This window comes from Lolium rigidum, chromosome 2, assembly GCF_022539505.1.
Source record: "Lolium rigidum isolate FL_2022 chromosome 2, APGP_CSIRO_Lrig_0.1, whole genome shotgun sequence".
NCBI classification, from domain to species: Eukaryota; Viridiplantae; Streptophyta; class Magnoliopsida; order Poales; family Poaceae; genus Lolium; species Lolium rigidum.
In genome coordinates, this window is record NC_061509.1 from 201069435 (window position 1) to 201076434 (window position 7000).

The window sequence follows — 7000 nt, forward strand, 5'->3', positions numbered from 1 at the left end:
ACCGGATTCGTCCGAGTCTGTCTCGACCAGATCTATTCTGGGTCGGTTATTCTTGTATCTTTTTTACCAGAACTCGTCCCGGACACCTATATAAGTGTCCAGGACGCCCCCCTAGCTGCTTTAGACCAAGTTTAAGATAAACCCTAGTTCATAGTTGTTTGCTAAGCAAAACTATTGTTCCCCAACTCTCCAATTCGTTGCGATCTGGAGTTTTATGCTACTGAAAGTTTGTGTGATCTGCTGTTCCATTGGGGATTAGAAGATTGCAATCTACCGCTTCGTGGTCGGCGGCTACGTGCGCAAGTGTGTGGAGTTGCGAATATCTTGCAGGGTTGAGAGCTGTTGCATTGGCATCAGGAATCAATCGAGAGACTTCATCGGCGTCATACAAGTTATCCTCCTCATCATCATCGATTCCATCCGCTGCCATCATCGTGTGTTCATCACCACCCGTCACTTACTGAGAAGATCGGGCAACCCCGTATCATCTTGGTATCAGATTTCCAATTTTCCTCGGTAAGCCATCCACAATCCACCCCATAGTTGAGTTGTGAGTGTTTTCCTATCCAGAAAAAGCCATAAAAAGTTAGGGTTAGGGTTTGCCATAGCCTTAGATTGCACTAATTTCGAGTTTTAGTTGTTTTTCGTAGTTGTTTTTGCGTCTCTTTATCTTTCATCTAGTAGAATTGTTAGGGTTTGTGTTTTCTCTATCATCTAGTTTATCATAGTGTGTCAGTTTTTTTTGTTACTCCGAGTCCACATAGCGTACAGTGTGCTTGTTCCCAACCATAGACACAGCCTATCGATATAAAGTGACTAGGAACTTCCCCAGAAGAGACTAGTTTTACCGCTCGACAGGTTGCTCGTTAGGTTATCGGTGCTTTGCATATTTCTGTTGGCCGTGTTATCAAGGAGTTGTGTCATATATAAAAAAAACAAAGAGAAAATTGAAAAGAAGCAAAAAGAGCTACATAGCTGCGTGTATTATACAAAAAGAAAAATCCAAAAAGAAAAGTGAAGTGCTAGTTGATTCAAGTGAAGGCCTAAGTTTACTTTTCTGCACCCGTAGTTGAGCAATCTTGTGCCTGTTTCGTTGAGCTTTGCTAGCGTCTCTCTAGTGCATTGCAACCTTTCCTACATATAGTTGCATTGCCCCATTATATCGCCTTGTGTGAGTATCATTGGTTGTCTACGGTCAGCGCTAGAGCTTGTTATTGGTGCAAATAGGTAGCCCACCTACAGCCCCACATATATCCTGCTTTGTCGTGTGATTTGTTCTTATACCTGATACGTCTCCGACGTATCGATAATTTCTTATGTTCTAGGCCATATTATTGATGATACCTACATGTTTTATGCACACTTTATGTCATATTCGTGCATTTTCTGGAACTAACCTATTAACAAGATGCCGAAGTGCCGCTTCCGTTTTCTCGCTGTTTTTGGTTTCGTAAATCCTAGTAACGAAATATTCTCGGAATTGGACGAAACGAAGACCCGTGGGCCTATTTTGCCACGAACCTTCCGGAAGACCGAAGAGCATACGAAGTGGGGCCACGAGGTGGCGACACCACATGGCGGCGCGGCCAAGGGGGCCCGCGCCGCCCTATGGTGTGGGCCCCTCGTCGGGCCCCGACTCGCCCTTCCGCCTACTTAAAGCCTCCGTCGCGAAACCCCCGATGCGAAAAAACCACGATACGGAAAACCTTACCGAGACGCCGCCGCCGCCGATCCCATCTCGGGGGATTCTCGGAGATCTCCTCCGGCACCTCGCCGGAGAGGGGATTCATCTCCCGGAGGACTCTACACCGCCATGGTCGCCTCCGGAGTGATGAGTGAGTAGTTCACCCCCGGACTATGGGTCCATAGCAGTAGCTAGATGGTTGTCTTCTCCTCATTGTGCTTCATTGTTGGATCTTGTGAGCTGCCTAACATGATCAAGATCATCTATCTGTAATACTCTATGTTGTGTTTGTCGGGATCCGATGGATAGAGAATACCATGTTATGTTAATTATCAAGTTATTACATATGTGTTGTTATGATCTTGCATGCTCTCCGTTACTAGTAGAGGCTCTGGCCAAGTTTTTGCTTTTAACTCCAAGAGGGAGTATTTATGCTCGATAGTGGGTTCATGCTCGCATTGACACCGGGACGAGTGACAGAAAGTTCTAAGGTTGTGTTGTGCTGTTGCCACTAGGGATAAAACATTGGCGCTATGTCCGAGGATGTAGTTGTTGATTACATTACGCACCATACTTAATGCAATTGTCTGTTGCTTTGCAACTTAATACGGGAAGGGGTTCGGACGATAACCTGAAGGTGGACTTTTTAGGCATAGATGCAGTTGGATGGCAGTCTATGTACTTTGTCGTAATGCCCAATTAAATCTCACTATACTTATCATGTCATGTATGTGCATTGTTATGCTCTCTCTATTTGTCAATTGCCCGATCGTAATTTGTTCACCCAACATGCTTTTATCTTATGGGAGAGACACCTCTAGTGAACTGTGGACCCCGGTCCATTCTTTTAATACTGAAATACAAATCTGCTTGCAATACTTGTTTTACTCGTTTTCTCTCGCAAACAATCATCTTCCACACAATTCGGTTAATCCTTTGTTACAGCAAGCCGGTGAGATTGACAACCTCACTGTTTCGTTGGGGCAAAGTACTTTGGTTGTGTTGTGCAGGTTCCACGTTGGCGCCGGAATCTCTGGTGTTGCGCCGCACTACATCCCGCCGCCACCCTTCAACGTGCTTCTTGACTCCTACTGGTTCGATTAAACCTTGGTTTCTAACTGAGGGAAACTTGCCGCTGTGCGCATCACACCTTCCTCTTGGGGTTCCCAACGGACGTGTCAACTACACGCATCAAGCAAATTTCTGGCTCCGTTGCCGGGGAGATCAAGACACGCTGCAAGGGGAGTCCCCACTTCTCAATCTCTTTACTTTGTTTTTGTCTTGCTTTATTTTATTTACTACTTTGTTTGCTGCACTTATATCAAAACACAAAAAAATTAGTTGCTAGTTTTACTTTATTTACTGTCTTGTTTGCTATATCAAAAACACAAAAAAATTAGTTACTTGCATTTACTTTATCTAGTTTGCTTTATTTACTATTGCTAAAATGGCCAACCCTGAAAATACTAAGTTGTGTGACTTCACTAGCACAAATAATAATGATTTCTTATGCACACCTATTGCTCCACCTGCTACTACAGCAGAATTCTTTGAAATTAAACCCGCTTTACTTAATCTTGTCATGAGAGAGCAATTTTCCGGTGTTAGTTCCGATGATGCTTGCTGCCCATCTCAATAATTTTGTTGAACTATGTGAAATGCAAAAATATAAAGATGTAGATGGTGACATTATAAAATTAAAATTGTTCCCTTTCTCATTAAGAGGAAGAGCTAAAGATTGGTTGCTATCTCTGCCTAAGAATAGTATTGATTCATGGACTAAATGCAAGGATGCTTTTATTGGTAGATATTATCCCCCTGCTAAAATTATATCTTTGAGGAGTAGCATAATGAATTTTAAACAATTGGATAATGAACATGTTGCTCAAGCTTGGGAAAGAATGAAATCTCTAGTTAAAAATTGCCCAACCCATGGACTGACTACTTGGATGATCATCCAAACCTTCTATGCGGGACTAAATTTTTCTTCGCGGAATTTATTGGATTCAGCTGTCTGGAGGTACCTTTATGTCCATCACTCTTGGTGAAGCAACAAAGCTTCTTGATAATATGATGATTAATTACTCTGAATGGCACACGGAAAGAGCTCCACAAGGTAAGAAGGTAAATTCCGTTGAAGAATCCTCTTCCTTGAATGATAAGGTTGATGCTATTATGTCTATGCTTGCGAATGATAGGACTAATGTTGATCCTAATAATGTTCCATTAGCTTCATTGGTTGCTCAAGAAGAACATGTTGATGTAAACTTCATTAAAAATAATAATTTCAACAACAATGCTTATCGGAACGATTCTAGTAATAACTATAGGCCATATCCTTATAATAATGGTAACGGTTATGCTAATTCTTATGGGAATTCTTACAACAATAATAGGAATACACCCCCTGGACTTGAAGCCATGCTTAAAGAATTTATTAGTACACAAACTGTTTTTAACAAATCCGTTGAGGAAAAGCTCAATAAAATTGATATTCTTGTTTCTAGAGTTGATAGTCTTGCCTCTGATGTTGATCTTTTGAAATCGAAAGTTATGCCTAATAGGGATATTGAAAATAAAATTGTTACTACAGCAAATGCCATCCAAGTTAGAATTAATGAGAATATAAGATTAATGGCTGAACTGCGTGCTAGGTGGGATAGAGAAGAAAATGAAAAACTAGCTAAAAAGGAAAATGTAGCTAAAGTTTGGACTATTACCACCACTAGCAATGCTAATAATTCATATGTTGCTGCACCTCCTACTATCAATGATAAAATAATTGGTGTTGGCAATGTTTCTACTCCTAGTGCAAAGCGCGCAAAATTACCTGAAACTGCTTGTGATAAAACTGCTGAAATTTTTTTCCAACCTTGGGGATGATAATCCCATTGCTTTAGATTGTAATGATTTAGATTTTGATGATTGCCACATCTCTGAGAGTTCTTGCAAAAACTTTCTAAAAGTCCCAATGCTAGCGCTATAAACTTGGCTTTCACAAAACATATTACAAATGCTCTCATAAAAGCTAGAGAAGAGAAACTAAAACTTGAAACTTCTATTCCTAGAAAGCTAGAGGATGGTTGGGAGCCCATCATTAAAATGAGAGTCAAAGATTTTGATTTTAATGCTTTATGTGATCTTGGTGCAAGTATTTCGTTATGCCTAAAAAAGTCTATGATATGCTTGACTTGCCACCATTGAAAAATTGTTATTTGGATGTTAATCTCACTGATAATGCTAAAAAGAAACCTTTGGGGAAAGTTGATAATGTTCATATTATGGTTAACAATAACCTTGTCCCCGTTGATTTTGTTGTCTTGGATATTGAATGCAATGCATCTTGCCCCATTATATTGGGAAGACCTTTTCTTCGAACCGTTGGTGCCACTATTGATATGAAGGAAGGTAATATTAAATATCAATTTCCTCTCAAGAAAGGTATGGAACACTTCCCTAGAAAGAGAATGAAGTTACCTTATGATTCTATTATTAGAACAAATTATGATGTTGATGCTTCATCTCTCGATGTCACTTGAGATACACTTTCGCGCCTAGGCTGAAAGGCGTTAAAGAAAAGCGCTTATGGGAGACAACCCATGTTTTTACTCCAGTATTTTTGTTTTATATTTGTGTCTTGGAAGTTGTTTACTACTGTAGCAACCTCTCCTTATCTTAGTTTTATGTTTTGTTGTGCCAAGTAAAGTCTTTGATAGTAAAGTAAGTACTAGATTTGGATTACTGCGCAGTTCCAGATTTCTTTGCTGTCACGAATCTGGGTCTACCTCCCTGTAGGAAGCTCAGAAAATTAAGCCAATTTACGTGCATGATCCTCAGATATGTACGCAACTTTCATTCAATTTGAGCATTTTCATTTGAGCAAGTCTGGTGGCCTAATAAAATCCATCTTTACGGACTGTTCTGTTTTGACAGATTCTGCCTTTTATTTTGTATTGCCTCTTTTGCTATGTTGGATGAATTTCTTTGATCCATTAATGTCCAGTAGCTTTATGCAATGTCCAGAAGTGTTAAGAATGATTGTGTCACCTCTGAACATGTGAATTTTTATTATGCACTAACCCTCTAATGAGTTGTTTCAAGTTTGGTGTGGAGGAAGTTTTCAAGGATCAAGAGAGGAGTATGATGCAATATGATCAAGGAGAGTGAAAGCTCTAAGCTTGGGGATGCCCCGGTGGTTCACCCCTGCATATTTTAAGAAGACTCAAGCGTCTAAGCTTGGGGATGCCCAAGGCATCCCCTTCTTCATCGACAACATTATCAGGTTCCTCCCCGAAACTATATTTTTATTCCGTCACATCTTATGTACTTTGCTTGGAGCGTCGGTTTGTTTTTGTTTTTTGTTTTGTTTGAATAAAATGGATCCTAGCATTCACTTTATGGGAGAGAGACACGCTCCGCTGTAGCATATGGACAAGTATGTCCTTAGGCTCTACTCATAGTATTCATGGCGAAGTTTCTTCTTCGTTAAATTGTTATATGGTTGGAATTGGAAAATACTACATGTAGTAACTCTAAAATGTCTTGGATAATTTGATACTTGGAAATTGTTGTGCTCATGTTTAAGCTCTTGCATCATATACTTTGCACCCATTAATGAAGAAATACTTAGAGCTTGCTAATTTGGTTTGCATATTTGGTTTCTCTAGAGTCTAGATAACATCTAGTATTGAGTTTTGAACAACAAGGAAGACGGTATGGAGTCTTATAATGTTTACAATATGTCTTTTATGTGAGTTTTGCTGTACCGTTCATCCTTGTGTTTGTTTCAAATAACCTTGCTAGCCTAAACCTTGTATCGAGAGGGAATACTTCTCATGCATCCAAAATACTTGAGCCAACCACTATGCCATTTGTGTCCACCATACCTACCTACTACATGGTATTTATCCGCCATTCCAAAGTAAATTGCTTGAGTGCTACCTTTAAAATTCCATCATTCACCTTTGCAATATATAGCTCATGGGACAAATAGCTTAAAAACTATTGTGGTATTGAATATGTACTTATGCACTTTATCTCTTATTAAGTTGCTTGTTGTGCGATAACCATGCTTCGGGGACGCCATCAACTATTCTTTGTTGAATATCATGTGAGTTGCTATGCATGTCCGTCTTGTCTGAAGTAAGAGAGATCTACCACCTTCATGGTTGGAGCATGCATATTGTTAGAGAAGAACTTTGGGCCGCTAACTAAAGCCATGAATAGGAAGATCAAGCTTGCTTCCTCTGAATTTGATGGCTATGCATTGCGTTGGTGAGCTGCCTATTATCACATGGCGTGCTATGAAGGCGGCAA